Consider the following 17,311-nt stretch of genomic DNA (forward strand, 5'->3'; position numbering starts at 1 on the left):
TGGCTGATTTGATGGCTGAAGTTAAGAGGACCAGGAACTGAGAGCTGGCACAGTTCAGCAGACAAAATGAGCTGCAAGCTGTGCACTGTCTCCTCGTGTGTAAAAATAAAGAGACTCCACTAAAAGCCCACAGTGCAGTATAGAGCCTTCCATGCATAATGGGCACTGGTGTACCGCTAATGGAAACATGGGATATCCCATGTCCCCGGGCGCACACTGTTTCATCGTGTGTGTGTGTGGGTGTGCAGGCTGCTGGCTGGGTCCCTGCAGCCGGCCTCTCCCAAGACCAGCACCTGGTGGCTCCCCCTGTGTCAGGGCGCTGCTCACTGGTTGAGTTGCTCACTGCAGCCGCAGGCCGGCTCCCTCCCTCCTCAGGGAGGTCGGGGAGGGCAGGTGCCAGCCTACTACCGCGGTGCCTTCCCAAGCTGCCCACCACAGCACCCTGCTACCAGCCTCCCTGCAGGCTGGCTCCAGCTCTCCCCAGGCCATAGGGAGGCTGGGGGTAGGGCTTGGCAGCGGCCAACCCAGTTGGGTGCCATGGTGTCTGTCCAATCCATCCCCTTAGCCCTGCCCTCCCCATCTCCCTGCTTGCTCCCATAAGTGGAGTGGAGGGGAAGGTGCAGGGAGTCAGGCGGGGGAGGGGCCACAAGGAAGCGGTCATGCCCCCAGGCGCAATTTAGGCCTGGTACGCCACTGATAATGGGCCTATGAGGTGATTTTCACACTCTTCTACAGATAACGTTGCTAGGTTTCCACCCCATCCCCTTGCAACCGGGAGGGGGGTACAGTTGACAGATCCCAGTTGAGAAACATCTGGAGATTTGGAGAAAAATCTCAGTGGGGTATAATGTCATAGAGTCCATTCTCCAAAGCATCTATTTTTTCCATGGAAACTGATCTCTGTTGTATGGAAATGAGCTATAATTTCAAGGGATCCCCAGGTCCCACCTGGAGGCTGGCATTCCTATTTTCAGAACTGATAGCCAGATGCAGCACAATTTGTACTATCCTAAATAGATCACATGCTCAGAAAGCTGAGCGTATTCAGTAAAAATCTTGCCTAGCAAGTGTCCAAAAGGTTTCCCCTGAGTGTCCTAAAATTCAGTGTTTAGGCTTCTATGTTGATGACACCTGGAAATTAACAAGTTGGCATGTGCACTGGCAGTGCAGAAGAATTGCTGTTGAAATCACTTTTTTAAAACTGCAGGACAAAATCCTGAACTTATCTCATTGAAAAAGTAACTCAGAAGGTCTGGATTGGCTCCTGAAGAGGAGAGAACATTTGTCAAGACACTCTGATTAGCTTGAAGACACTTCCTTGTTGCCAACCTCCAAATCGGGCCTGGAATTCTCCTAGGATTTTTGGATTACATAAATCAATTCCCTTGAAAGAAAGGGCAGTTTCAGAGGACAAGCTCTATGAGTCTACTGAAGTCAGTGGGTTCAGAAATCCATTTAGGATTGCACTGTTGGTTTCCTTTGCACTGGAGACTTACAGTGCAATCCAGATGGGGGTGGGGACAAATGGGCATAAGGAGCAACGAAGGTCTATGCTGACGTGTTTGCCCTCTTCACTAGCATTAAAAGGAACCTCCTCCAGCAGAAAGGGCAAAAATGGTGGCTGCCGAGTGCCCAACAACTTTATTGCAGCAAACCCCAGAAGTGGGCGCCACTGTGGAGCAATGCAGGCATCCAATTGGATGCCAGCGGGTTGGGGGGGGGTGGCCAGGGCATTCCCAGAGGTGGAGTTAACTTTTTGGAGGGCTTCCAGGCAGACAGGGCTTTTGTTCTTTTAGCTGCTTTCCCACACCACCTGGAAGCCCTCTGGAGGCAGCGGGTGGTGCAGCAGCAGCCCTGTCCCTGGCTGCCTCAGGAATTGCATTGGGCTGTCTTTGTGATATCTGTTGTTGTTTACAATACTCAAGCAAAGCAGCTTGGAGGCAAACTGATGTTCCTACAGAAGACAGTAAATCCTCCAAACCTGCATCTCATTTGCACCTGAGCCGCTCCAGTGCCCTTTGGTCAGCTCGCCTCTCCAAACTCATTCCCTCTACCTCCTCATTCCAATCCAAAACTCCAATGCCAAATTGGCTTGATTCTCTGTCCCTAAACACTGACAAGTGTTAGTGCATTCCAAGACTGGATAGAGTTCCCAAGCTATTAGCTACCACTTATGAACCATCAATTGATCATTCTGGACTAGCCAACCACCAGCTTAACAAAGAACAGACACTCAGCATCTGCATCAGTAATATGTGCAGAAATGAAGAGAACAATGGAACAAGCTTGGAAACAAGTGTAGCCCTGTGTGCTGTAACAAAACAAATCTCTGTGGAGGATGTGCATTTGACCTTCAGAAACATCCTTAATAAATTCTACGTACTTTTAATTCTGCACCTTTAAAAACACAATTTACCCATACCATTGCAAAAACCATAATAAAACATTTTGTGCTAAAGATATTATAATCTCCATTTGTGAAATATTATGTTATCATTGAAGGTCACATTACTGATAGACTGACCAACAAAGTCATTCAAAGTTATTTTTGTTAAAAATCCCCAGAAAGTTTTGTTATGCTATGTTTGCTTGGGAAAGAGTCGTTTTGTATATAGGAACTAGGAATGTACAATTCAGATTCAAAAATATTTGCAATTCACCTGATCATACTGAATCTTTTTGGATCCATGTTTCATAAATTTGGATCTTTAGAATCCTTTTGGTGGCTACAGAAAGAAGCCTGGACAGTGCGGGATATGAAAGTGAAACATAATTTCCCATACAGCTTGAGACCAAGGATAGTGGGGACAAGGAGCAGCATGCTCCCTGACTGGAGTTATGATGGATTTGCCAAGGGAGGGCAGACTAGGCTAAGAGCAAAGCCTGTGATGCATGTCTGTTATGTACTCCCCTTCATTACCTAGGTTCTTCAGACAACCTTCTCCTTGTGGTGCACTCTCACAGGATTGTCCGTACTGCAGCAGCAAGGTCATAGGCTTTTTCTGAGGTGGGGGCAGATATTTAGAGTGGTCGACCAGAGTGCATATGGTGGGAGCCTTTGCTTGCTATGTTTAGGAAAGTGGGTAAATCCCCCCCCCTTTTTATTATCGCAGAGAGCATTTGGTGGAGGGTTCACAGAACTGCCTATGCTGTTTTTAATTCTGTATGCTTTTTAAAATTCTGTGCACTTTTTTAAAAAAATTGTGCTTTCTAGTTTGCAAAAAAATTTATCTGAATATTTAATCAGAATATTTGGAATCTGATTGACACCTATAGAAACAAATCTAGACTGGTAGGAAATGAATGTTTTAAAATTTGTTAACTAAAGTGTTACGTTGTGTGCCCTTGCAAACTGGTGTTGCATTGTTAGGTGCCTTGAGTGTAAGGAGATGGCAGAGTATAAATATTTTAAGTAAATAAATTTATGGTATTTCAAACCAGGCATAGACAACAGGGTTCACACAGGTCTATTCCAACTGAAATGTGAACATAGCTTTATTTTAATTTCCCTGTAACCCTTGGCCATTTGCTATACATTGATGCTCTGCATGCTGAAACAGTCCTCCCCGTTTCCCTTTCCAATCAAATGTTGATTCAATTCTGCCCCATGAGACTTGTTCGCATATTATAGTGAACACCTAGTATGTGCTGCATACATATATTTGTAAAAAAAACCCAGCAGATATGTTCGCTTCATAAATACTAGGGATCAGCACCTGGATGAATGTGGGGTTTGAATCACACATTCAACTGTATATGCGATCAATGTAAAAGGAAAATGACTCAATACATGTATAAAGTCAAATCAAGGGTACACAGTACATGGACGATACATTACAAACATATATTGGCAGTCTCCTGAAAGAAGGGGGTTGGCCTTTTTCTCTGATTCTTACTCTTTCTCTCCTACGTACACACACACTAGGGATGTCAGACCAAAACCTGCAAACCCTGGGAGCATTTGTGGGGTAGAGAAAGACATGCGAGCATCCTAAGGGCATGCTGATGTCATGTCTAGTGAAAATGAAAAGTAATATCATTATGTTGGGATGTGCTCTGGATTTCACAAAACTTTGATTATGGTTAAACCATAGAGTTTTTAGCAAGAGCACCCCTCTCCTGCTACCATGAGGTCATATCTAGTTTTCATGGTAAGTGATTCTGGAGCACATCCAACTTCTCCTCAACTTTCCTTCCACCAGTACTTTGGGCACCAGTAAGCAAAGACCAGATTTTCTGGGAAATCTCACACCATTGCAGTGTAGTATTAGATTTTCTAGAATGCTGTCCGGATGTCCCATCCAAGTTTTTGCCTGGATTCGATATTGCCATATGACCTGACTTCATTTCTACCCCCTCATTTTTTCCTGCAGCCTGAGAGGCAAGGGCAAGTCCAGACGTCCTTCTCTGGGAGCACTGCCCACACACAGGAAAACAATATTTTGAAACACCATTTGTTCCCCATAACATTTAAAATTATTTCCCCTTTTCATTACTACTTGTAAACATACTAGAATTGCGATCAGTTCCTCATTAAAAATTGGAAGATAGTAAGAATTAAATTACCTATACTTTTTGGCATCTCTTTGTCTTCTCACCACCCAACAGTTTTTGTTATGTATAGCTAGCAAAATACCTATCATTAAGAGAGAGATGGAGGTAGATCCCTGAATTTCAGAAATTCTTGAATAGCACAGTATTTTTTTATTCATACAAAAAGATTCACTGCACCTGCCTTTGCAAGGTTATCTATGCCAGTTGAAGGCAGACTCTTCATTGTCAGGGCTAGAACAGATTTTATTTACGTCTGTAAGAGACAGTGAAGTAAAGCAGCAACCTGTTTCCTTGTGGACAAGTTAATGAGGTGGCACAACCCTGCAGTGGGAAAACAGGAAACAGGTGATATTTCTTCAAAGTGTGGAAATCAAGGATGATCATGTTTTGGGAACATTCAAACATGTTTTGGGAACAGGTAAAATTTCCTGTAAAGGGAAGAGCAGCATAGCAAGCAAAAATAAGACATATGTTTCCCCCAGGTTGGGCTAGTTTTCTGTTTCCATGGATTAAAGTGTGTGTGTGTGTGGGTACAAATACAGAGAGAGAGAGAGAGAGAGAGAGAGAGAGAGAGAGAGATTCTCTCATTCTGGACCAGTTTGATTTTCAAGTGACACATGAAACAAGCAGCTACTTTGGGCCTCAAATCAGCAAGGGACTAATGGGAGGAGGTGCATGGCTCCTTGTATCCAGTTGAGTGGCACATGAAGAGGGCACTCAGGGGCATCAACAAGTCCAGATCAACCAACAACTATTGGCCCCATTCACCTTTATGTGCGAACCAGGACTCAGTCTATCTCTTTTTCTGGCATGTTGCCAACCCTCCTGCTCACCTCAAAGTAAGTTAATCTTAATTTTAAAACAACCAGAGGTACTCCCTTTGCTCCAGTGGGGGGGATGTGGGTGACCTTTCCCTCTGCTGCTGAAAGTCTCTCCCTTCCCCCTTTCTCTATTTTCCCCCTTTCTCTCCCATTCCACGCTTCTTCTCCATTCCCATCATTTCTCTATCTTCCCCTTATCCTCTTTCTCTCTTTTTCCCTCATTTTTCTCTCTCAACCTTCTCTCTTCGTTTCCCAATTTCTCTCTTTCCCTTGTTTTTCATTCTTTTACCTTTCTCTCCCCCCTTTCTCTCTTTTCCCCTTTCTCTCTTTCACCCCTTTGTCTCCCTTTCACCCTTTTTTCTTTCCAGTTCTCTCCCTTTCCACTCTTTGTCTCCCTTTCACCCTTTCTCTTCTTTTCACCCTTCCCCTCTCTTTCCCTCATTTCTCTCTCTTATCCCTTTCTCTCCCCCTTTCTCTTTCCCACATTTCTCTCTCTTCCCCTTTCCCCCTTTGTATGCCAGCATACAACTCTGAGGTGAACTCATTGATCAATCTAAAACAATTCCCCTGGATTAACACAGATAGTTCTGTCTTTCACGACATCAAAAATCAATAATTATGTTCAGCTCGTTCCAGCCTCACATTCCACCTTATAATCATGTACTGGTTTGGTATCATTCTTTAAGAAAGCAAATACCCAAAGCTGCCCTATAGCTTCCTGCATTAATTTCCACGATGATCAGTATTCTGTTTGCCGGAGGCTGCCACTTCTATGCCCATTTTTAGATGTCAAGAACTCAAATCAGATGGAAAGCCACCATTTTTTAAAACAAAACACATCCTCCTATAAATTCTATTTTAGAAGCTGTGTGGGTTTCCTCTTATCTTTGCTCACTATCTATTTTCTTGAGTATGATTGAGAGGGAGGAGGTGGGACTGCAGGGTGGCATTTCACCTGCCTCAAGTGGTTGTAGCGTTCTGGTGATGTGGCAGGCTCCGAAAACAGAATCTGATAGTGTGAAGCGCTGTAGATTACACGGGAGGATTAATTGAAGGTTCAGGCTTCACTGTGTTATGCTTGCTCTGTTACCTCCATTACGAATGCTATTTTTTCCCCTTTTGTTCTTTTGACGTTTGGTGATTTGCATTTTTCATACAATATTAATGGCTAAACAAGAAAGAGTTGTAGATTAAAGCTGCAGGGCATATTTACTCCATACTCATTTATTTTCAGTTTCATTGCACAATATTTGTATTCTTGTAAAAGAAGGGGAATAAAATGAATGCATTTGAATAACGAAAACACACCAGCATTTCTGGCTTTAGTTCCACATTTCCCATCTCAATGGCTCTGTGCACTGCCTGGAGTTCTGTATGATCCCTACTATGGAACACCTGCACAAAGCAAAGCAGACCTGTTTCCTCCCATTCCTTGTTCTCCTTTCTTTCCAAAATGTATGTGTATGAAGGTGGTTTTGTCTCAGCCCAAGAAGACCAATCTACACCACAAACAAATAAGTTTTATTCTATGTGCTGTTATGGAGTCCCTCTAATGAGAACTATAGTTCAGTAAAATACTGAGGATTACCTGTTCTTCCCTCAAACTGCTATTCCAAGGTTTCCAAGGGAAAATGAAACCAGTTGGTGGGTCTATAACTAGAGAGAAATTAGTTGCATTGCAGAGCTGTCGATATCTGCACTGTATTTGTTTTCCTACCTTCTCACCATGGTTTATTGATGCTTCAAAACCTGCAAAACCTATTTGAACAGAGAAGGATTTGGGACAAGAGAAATGAGTGTGTGCATTACGATACCATGATCACTTCATTTTCAGTTCCTGAGGAAAAAATACATTATTTTCAACTTCAATTGTTGGAAGTGTCATTTGTGAGTATTGCAGAATGGCTGAATTAAGAAACGAGCATTTTTCTTTGCACAGAAAGCTAATGATTTCAAAACAGACCTGGGGATCCATGCACCACTCAAAGCAAGGATCTGAAAGCTTCCCCCTTTTACAATTAAAGAGTCAAATGACGTCAAACTTCAGAGCAAGAGGTTCACTGTCAGCCTATTTGCATAACTGAAACTATGCAATTTAACTTTATGCAACATTAATGACATTTTGATTAGTGATCCATCAAGTTTTCACAGCCCAAGCAATGTCAGTTACAAGGCTGCCAATTTCAGGTTGGGTAATTCCTGATTTGGAGGGTGGAGCCTTGGGAGGGTGGGGCTTGGGAAGGGAGGGACCCCAGAAGGGTAAAATGCTATACAGTTCACCTATCTCCTGGAGATCAATTCCAAAAGTTCTTCAGGCTCTACCTGGAGGTTGGCAACCCTGTCTGAGTCCTTTATTTAGATATAGCACACATGAGATCTCACAATAAGCAATAAGTTGGGGTCCTCAACCTTTTTGAGCCTGAGGGCACTTTTGAGATTCTGACACAGTTTGGTGGGTCCAGCTACTAAATGTTTGCCAAAAATGGTAGCTGCAGGAGACACAGCCAGCTACAAAATGGTTGCCACAGCTTTTCCTCAGTCATACTGTGAAGATTCTTGTGTTTTGGTGGCAGCTGCTGTCAAAGAAGAGAAGAAGAAGAAGAGTTTGGATTAATATCCCCCATTTGTCTCCTGTAGGAGACTCAAAGGGGCTTACAAACTCCTTGCCCTTCCCCCCTCACAATAAACACCCTGTGAGGCAGGTGGGGCTGAGAGAGCTCCAAAAAGCTGTGACTAGCCCAAGGTCACCCAGCTGGCGTGTGTGGGAGTGTACAGGCTAACTGAATTCCCCAGATAAGCCTCCACAGCTCAGGCGGCAGAGCGGAGAATCAAACCCAGTTCCTCCAGATTAGATACACCAGTTCTTAACCTCCTACGCCACTGCTGCTTTCCAAAGCAATGTTTTTAAAAGTCTGTACAGCCACTCAAAAGCCTTTCTGGGCAAAAGTCCTACATGACCACCCCCACCCCACCCCCTTCACTTTCTAAAAGTACTTGAAGGGCACCAGAAAAAGTACTGGCAGACACCATGGCAATCGTGGGCACCATGTTGAGGACCCCTGCAATAAATCTACAAAGAAAACATCTACACCATGGTTTTAGTGAACTGAAAGAACACTGCACACAGTTTGCACTTGAGTTATTGGCCACTGGTCACCTCTATTGTTTCCATTTCCGTAAAGCATCTCTAACAAGCTCTTTTGATCCATAAAAATCTGGCCATTCCCTTCACGTACTGATGGTTATTCTAACTTCTCATCTATCTCTTCTATGTACTTCTCAAGGATTTAATTTTCTTTTTTGAAGAGACATATTTGATTCCAAGCTGGGACACATTTATTGACTTCATTTATACCCCACCTTTCACCCCAATGGGAACCAAAAACAGCTTTTAGCATTCCCCTCTCCTCCATTTTACCCTCAAGAAGCACTCAGAGGTGGGCTAGGCTGAGAATGAGTGAGTGGCCCAATGTCACCCAGCAAACTTCCATGGCGGAGTGGAGATTCAAACCTGGGTCTCCCAGTTCCTAAAATGCCATGCTGGCAATAGGTTATACACCCCTCTCTCACAGTATTCTCCTGCAAACTCTCTGGCCTGTTCCTCACATGCAGAATAATGCACTTTCAATCCATTTTTACAATTGTTTGCAAGTGGATTTTGCTATTCTGCACAGTAAAATCCAGCTTCAAAGTGCATTGGAAGTGGATTGAAAGTGCATTATTCTGCATGTGCGGAAGGGGCCTCTGACACCCTAAGTCTGCTGTTGCCCCCATTGTTCAAAAGAAGCTGTGCCCACAGATACCGGCTGAGAAGTCACTTTCATATCACCAGCCTGCGTAAAAATAATTTTTTAAAAATGTCCTATTGCTCTGGTATTTTTAAATGAAGCATATTATTTTGCTTAAGGGGTACAACATACATGACTGAATTAGAGTTGAATTTCACACTTTGAATCATGTTGCCGCGTTAAGGAGGAAAGAAACATGGTTGCATGACAAGTACATTATAAAATAAAATCCAATTCAGCAAGCATTTCATATTTCTCCCATTAATATTTATCGACAGCTGACTCAAATATGCTGAAATAATGGGCGTTACTGAAATGCAAATGCAGCACTTCAGGGAACAGGTTAAGAGTTCGAGTGCTTCCAACATGTTCAAATGTTTCCAGGATGGGGGAGTGGGGTCGGAGGAAGAGAGAGAGGTAGTTCCACTTCATTAAAAGCTAGGAGAAAGAGTTTCAGCCTAGACTTCCCTTAGGCTTGCCTGTTTTCCAGGGGAACATGTGAGAATGTTCAGATTTGCAGTACCCCATTTGAAGTATAGTATATTCTATAACAATTCAGTCACATGCTGTTTTTAAATGTGTGAATCATCCCTTATTCATTTATTTTAAAAACTGTATTTGCCTTGGCTCAGTTGTAGAGAACATGATTGATATGGAGAAGACCCCCGGTATGCAGGCATTACTAGTTAAAAGGATTTCAGGTAGCAGGGCATTAAGGAAATACGTTTTTCATTCTGAAGAGAGGTGTGTCACCAGGTGGAAATGACAATACAGATCTAGTTAGGCAGAACAATGGTCTGACTTGATATCTGGAAACTTTGTAGTTAATAAAATTTGTGTATTATACAATTGTATTTAAAGACACATTTCTAGACAAAAAAAATCAACCAAGCAATATCAGTGAGAAACAAGTAACACATCAACAGATTAAACAAAAATCCTTCAGTTACCAAAAGTTTGTTATACAATAATTGTCAGTTGATGATTCCTGAAAGATGGTCAAGATATGTGGGTAGGACTTTCCACAACCATGGTGCCATTACATGAAATGATCTGTGCCTTGTTATTCACATAACCTCTGAAGCTAAGTCCGCCCAAAGTCAAGCCTCTAATTGTTACATACTGGAGGATGTGCTTGTTCAGATATAAAGGCTTTGCATTTAGAAGAAGAAGGAGAAGAAGAAGGAGAAGGAGAAGGAGAAGGAGAGGAGGAGGAGGAGTTTGGATTTATATCCCCCCTTTCTCTCCTGCAGGAGACTCAAAGGGGCTTACAATCTCCTTGCCCTTCCCCCCTCACAACAAACACCCTGTGAGGTAGGTGGGGCTGAGAGAGCTCCGAGAAGCTGTGACTAGCCCAGTCTCACCCAACTGGCGTGTGTGGGAGTGTACAGGCTAATCTGAATTCCCCAGATAATCCTCCACAGCTCAGGTGGCAGAGCTGGGAATCAAACCCAGTTCATCCAGATTAGATACACGAGCTCTTAACCTCCTACGCCACTACTGCTCCTTTACCACTTTGCAAGTCAACAATAGCCCTTTTAATCACACCCAGGAACAAACCGTAAATTGGTAAAGTTCTTTCAGCACTGGCAAGATATAATCAACATAGACTGCATTCCTAAAAATTCTTTCCTGAGAACTGAACTCAATAGAATAAAAACGAGACTTACTTCCAAGAAGACCTGCTTAAACTTGCTCCCATAGCATTGATAATCTGCCTCTGTCTTCGAGCCAGCTGCAGTTTCCAAGCCCTTACAGTTAATTTGTTAGGAACTCTGCATAAGATTGTTATCCCTGTGGCTTCCTCAATTGAGACAGTTCCTGAGGAGAAGGTAACAGATCACCAGAAAGACCTGCCTATGTCAGACATAACAGTGAATGGTAGATGTGCCTGCTACATGCCCAAAGCTTTAAAGATGCTGGAATGGGAATGTTTTCTCGTTCATATTGCCAGATTGCATCTGACTGATGCAGCAATTACAGAACAGGGGAAGCCTTCTGACAGCTGCTGTGATCCAAACCTTCACAACCAGCCAGTCAGCTATAAAAGGACAATACTGAAAGAATGCCAAAAGCTTTCAAAGAGTAAAGCAAAGGGGGGATGGAAACTCAGTTACCCTTTAGAGAAGAGAAAGAATGGCCCAAAGCAAATCAAAATGGGACCCGTTAGTTCATGAAAGTTCTGGAAAGGAATGTGCATAGCGGGGTTCAGAAGATAAATGTGAGCGTCTCCTGCTATCTCCCCTGGTTGCATTATATGTTTTGGCCAAATTTTAAAAAATCTGAATGAGTTTGTCTTGGCAAGTTCCCTTTTTATTACCCTCGCTTTAAACTCATTAAATTTAATGAGTGTTTTAAAGGTCAGGTGCATGAAGGGAGTGTTTACTGCTACAGTACAATGTGAGAAGGCTGAAAAATATCGGTTATAATGAACCCTGTCAAAAGATTTTTTTTTTACCACATTGCATTAGTTAGGAGAAAATCCCTTTTCATACTGTGCTTTCCTCTCTAATCCCCATTTGAACAGTAAATTTGACTAGCTGGGTAAAAGCTGAAGGCAGGTGTGCTTGTTGCTGCTATTTTTAAGAGCTGCTGTATAAAGGAAATGTTTCATAAATGCTACATAAAACAAAGACTGAAATGAATCATGAATACAATCACCTGGTTATTTTTCATCTTGTAATGATAGAGTTCCTTTGGGCTTCATGATACAGAAGGGCAAAAAAGTGGAAATAAATTGAATAAAGGAAATGAGGAGCCAGATTCTGTCTTCTTTAATGACAAAAACATTCATTGTTTTTAGTACCAGCAACTCTACAGGCCTAAATAGCAATTAAAAAACAAACGATAACCATCTTTGTTTAGTTCAACTTTCAGGTGGCTTGTTAAGACCAAATACAAGTTCTTTAGCACCTGTGCCTGAAACTACACTTTGAAAATAATGTCAGTTGACATGGAACAAATGTATTGGCAACACTGATTAATACAATTAACTGGTCCAGAAGGTGGTTATCTTCAAAGAACTAGTTGTCGGTTGGGGTAAATCACTTACATCATGCCTCTCAAAGCTGTATCGCCTGCAGTAGTTCCTAGCAAAGTGCTGGTTTTCACCTTCAAAGTTCTAAATGGTCTAGGACCAGGATATCTCAAGGCACATGGTCTTCCATCATCTGAAATCTAACTAGTACACATACATGTATCCATGACCTGTCATGGAACTGAAGGTAGTTTACTTAAGAGAACTGGGAGGGCTCCTATTCAAGCACTGATCAGAGCCAGACATGCTTACTTTTAGCAAGGTTTCCATATCATGTGCAGTCCAATCATGTCCTGTTTACACAGGAACCATCTTCTCTGTAGCACAACCAAGACTATGTAGCTCCTTGGCTTTCTTCCTCACTGATAGTTTTCCTGCACAAGCTTAAAACCATCTGTTTCAGAGGATCTTTAATGAGCAGTGAGGCTATCTGCATGACTTAATATTATTTGCCATTTTTATGTGAGTTGATTTGAGATTGACAACATCAAATTAAAATAACATTTTTTGACATAACTTTCTTTATGGAGATACCTAAACAGAGGCTGTTTCCGCACGGGTGGAATACAGCGACCCAGGGATGCTAAAAACAGCATCCCTGTGAACGGCAGCAGCTGGAAGGCGCCATTTCCCCCCCTTTCCCGAACGCCTACCTTGTCTCCTGGCTTCCAGCTTGTCGCAGAGGCCAGGGGACACACCCCCTGGCCTGCGACTCCAGAGCCGTTGCTCCAGGCTGCGGGGGCGTGTCCCCTGGCTTCTGCAACGAGCTGGAAGCCAGGAGACAAGGAAGGCGTTCGGCGACAGCGCAGCCTGTGTGAAGGCTGTGCCGCCGCCTGCCACCCTCCTGGGACATCCATGCAAATGGTCCCAGGGGGGTGCGTCAGCATTGTTTATGCCGATGCACCCCTGCACAGTTGTGGTGCGGAAAGGGCCAGAGGTATGGGTGTATAGCTTTAATACTTTTCATAACCACACTGAAATTGTGTTTGCATTTCCCGAAATTCTATAGTTTTGCTACATTTAGCTTGAAGTTAAAGCTTAGAAATATGTAGGCTTTTCTCTTCCTAACAGGTTTTGCTCATCTAATTGGGACGCTTTTTGTCTCAACTTTAATTGGATAGTTTTTGTCCAAGCAAGAAAGTCTAAACCCACTTTCACTTTAGGCAACATTTGGTGGCAATTCTTGGCCACCTAGCTCAGGGTTCCCCAACCTTCATGAGCCAAGAGGCACCTTTTGAATTCTGAAACAAGGTGGTAGGCACAACCACAAAATGGCTGCTAAAATAGGAGGTGGTAACCACAAAATGTCAGGACTGAGGTTATGCATAATTTTTATAGTAACTCCTGCACATTTCAGGCAGAAACAGGAGGCCTTTTTAAACAGACATGTTGTTGGAAAATACTTGTTTATACACAACTCACTTTTAGTCACACAGTGAAGATCCTTGTGCTGTAATGATACTTGCTGACAAAGCAATTAAAAAAAATCTGCATGGCCAATCAGCTTTCCAATGGCCAATCAGATGTTTCCACTAGGCTAAAGTCCAACCTGGCCCTGCCCACTTTCTGAAAAGAAGGAGTCTTAGTATACTCACTTTTCTCTACTTTAAGTAGGGTTCCTAAGCACCGAGTTGGAAAATCCCTGGAGATTTTGGTGATGGAGACTGAGGAGAGCAGGGTTTGGGGGAGGGGAGGGACTTCAGTGAGGTATGATGCCATAGACCTCATCTTCCAAACTGACCATTTTCTCCAGGTGAATTGATCTCTGGAAATCAGTTGTAGCAGCAGGAAAATCAGTTGTAACAGTAGGAGATCTCCAGCTACCACCTAGCAGCCCTCAGTTTAAGCAGACTCAAAACACTTACACTCCCATTTCTTTCCTCTCCCCACTACAGGCACCTGTGAGATAGGTGGGGATTAGAGAGTTCAGAGACAACTATGACTGGTCCAAATTCACCCAACAGGGTTTATATGGATGTAGGGAATAAAATCTGGTTCCCTAGTTTAGTGTCCACCATTCTTAACCATTACACCATGCTGGCTCTAAAACACTTGGTGAACAACAGGAAAGATGTTGGCAGGTATTGTGACGCCCATGTGCTCATTACACTATTTTCTGATATCTGTCTTCAACCAGTAAAAAGTAAAAGTATTTTGAATTTACTAACTGATTACAGTGAATGGGTCTTTCATAATGATGTGGTCTAAAATGGGACCCTAATTCCACTTCTGCAGCATCCCCTCTGTCCTGGAGGTAATACCCTGTTTTCCCCAAAATAAGACAGTGTCTTATATTAATTTTTGCTCCCAAAGAGGCGCTATGTCTTATTTTCAGAGGATGTCTTATTTTTCCACTCCACAGCTGAATGCTCTGGTTGACGGGCATGCTTCCAAACAAAAACTTTGCTACGTCTTACTTTCGGGGGATGCTTTATATTTAGCACTTCAGCAAAACCTCTACTACGTCTTATTTTCAGGGGATGTCTTATTTTGGGGGAAACAGGTACTTCAGAGCAGAGAGCATCCCTGTAGCACTAATTGCTCTCTGCTCATTACAAGGCACTGAACAGAATGAACCTAGCACTGGAAGAACACACTCGATAAGGGAATATTGCCTCAGCAGAAGTTAGAATCCACATGGGGAAGAAGTTAGAATCCACATGTACATTTTTTAATAATATTGTTGTGAGCTATATCAATGGAAACACCAGATACAAAATGAGACGTAGAGTGATCTTATCTGAGGGAGGGGGGAGGATTTAGGAATGGAGGATGAAGATCAGACCAACTGTATTTACTTACTGTATTTTAAGAGAATCAGACTTTACACACTTGCTATTTCCAAATATGCTGCTTTTAAAAGGCTTCAGTATCTCCAAACCAGGGCCTTTCATTCCCTTCACTCAAAAAAACAGAACACTACTGTTCGCATGAGGAGAACATCATTTCTCTGTTTTTATCATACAGAGTCGCCACTCTGTTCTGTTCTCCCTCAGAGACACTTCTTTCATGATGTTAAAAACAACACTCCATACTGCCTGCAGGTATTAACAGCTTTCTACACAGCTTGAGATTTGAACAGGGCACTGTGTTGATTTCTAACACTTTTTTATGACCTTAGAGCATCCTTATCCATTTTAATTTGAAGTCTACAACATTACACCACCTGTCTAAGAACAAAATAGAATAATTGTTTATTTGCATATGATAATTCATGTGCTAATTTAGTGCCTGCCCAGTGGGTCGACATTTGGCCTGACAGATTGCAATATTTATAGGCCTGCTTCAGATCATCCACTAACTAAAATGAAAAGGGGAGGGGGGGACAGATAAAAAATAAGCCAAAAATGGAACTTCCGGTTAGGGAAATGGCCGCTCCGCAAGTCTCTAACCTAGCGGGGAGAGACATCTGCGAGAAATCCTTTTAATCCCCGGGAGATACGGGGATATCCCACTCTTATCGGAAAGAGGGGAGCCTGGAGAAGAAGTACGGATAGGTCTGAGGAGGCTGCCCAAGCATCCTGAGCAGCACGAAGGCGATCCGCACTGAACAACGAGGAAGGCGCAGAGGGCAAACGAAGAACCCAGAAAGGGGCGGCCACCCCCTAACAGTCATAAAATACGTGAATAAATTAAGACATTCGATTACTGACCTCAGCAGCGATAAAAATAACGACTCACCAAGATTCCAGGCGGACCCATAGAACTTGGGGAGAGGAAGAGAAGAGAGAGAACGGAGTAACGAGAGGAGAAAGACGAAAGGAGGCGCTTGATCGCCCCGAACGGCTCCGCGCTCTGGGAAACATCGCGGAGAACCGACACCGTGGTATCCACAGGCTTGCACCAAAGTAAGTGCTAAAAAACCGTTTTGAAACCTCTTCCACGGTCTGGGTGGGCATCTGGCAGGGTGCCAGATTGATGATAGCTTTAAGAGAAAGCCGCTAGAAACGGAACAGGAAAACGCTGCTGTAAACAAACTAAAGGCTTCCGGTGTAAAGGGCATAGTGAAGTAAAACGACCCACAACCCTTACGAACCGGAAGCTTATTGACGGAGGAATACAGGAAGAAAACTAGTGAAAGGAATAGAAAGGAAGGTCCGTTAGCCAGCTAAAGTGAAAGACTCTGCTATAGACTCTATTACGTTATTATACGGACATTCCAACAAACGAGAGACAGACAAACCCAGACGGGAGGTGCCTAAAGAGGTAACAACGCCTAACCTCAATTAAAACTTACCGGTTTAAAGGTTAACATGGCGACTAGAAGAGGCCCTTATATAAACGAGAGAGCAGCAAAAGACCAAGCCACACCAGAAAGACACTCAGAATATGGGGCGAGGCTGGAACACTTGATTGAAATTACTACAAACTCCTTAAAGGACACAGCAGTGTTCCAGCAAGAAACAAAGGAAAGAATGGCCAGACTGGAATTAGAGCTACTTAATATTAAAAAAGAGATGGGTCACTTCAAGAAAATTGATGAAACACTAAACATAATTAAAGATGGATTAAAAGACCATGAAAACCGGATTTCAGACATTGAGGACTCAATGGAAAATTTAAAAGACAACTATTTGAGGCAAGAAGATGCAGTGGCACTCCTGGAGTATGCACAGAAGGAAAATACTCTGAGAATAAGAGGACTACCAGAGTTGGAAGGAGAAATATTATCTAAGCGACTCATGCCGATACTCCAAGAAGTTTGGGACCTTGAAGAAGAGGATGCGATAAGGGAAATTGATCAACTCTACAGAGTGAATTCAAGAGCAGCCCACGATAGAAAACTCCCAAGAGACATAATTATGCACTGTGTAAGGAAAAGTCTGAAGGACGAAATCTTAAGGTACCATTCAAGACAACCCCTCAAAATAGATGGGAAAACATTGATTATAATGAAAGAAATCCCACAATCGATCCAGAGACGGAGAAAGGATTACAAATGTCTGACGGACACCCTTAGGAAAAACAACATTGTATATCGATGGATCATCCCGGAAGGGATCTCCTTTGTCTGGAATGGTAAAAGACTGAACATTGTCACAGTGCAGAGAGCGCAGGAGATCACCCAAAAGCTAAGAAAGGCCATCCAAGAAAAAGGAAAGTAAGAACAA

General features: G+C 43.0%; 1 protein-coding gene across 1 annotated transcript in view; it reads right to left on the reverse strand.

The window, feature by feature from the left end:
• LRRC3B (leucine rich repeat containing 3B) overlaps positions 1–10,854 on the reverse strand; it is a 112,371-nt gene extending 101,517 nt beyond the window's left edge. Inside the window, exon 1 of the mRNA XM_048511432.1 lies at positions 10,834–10,854. The gene's annotated coding sequence lies outside the window, so the exon portion shown is untranslated. The remainder of the gene's footprint in view (positions 1–10,833) is intronic.
• Between the last annotated feature and the right edge of the window lie 6,457 nt (positions 10,855–17,311).

This window comes from Sphaerodactylus townsendi, linkage group LG11 (genome assembly GCF_021028975.2).
Source record: "Sphaerodactylus townsendi isolate TG3544 linkage group LG11, MPM_Stown_v2.3, whole genome shotgun sequence".
In the NCBI taxonomy this organism is placed as follows: Eukaryota; Metazoa; Chordata; class Lepidosauria; order Squamata; family Sphaerodactylidae; genus Sphaerodactylus; species Sphaerodactylus townsendi.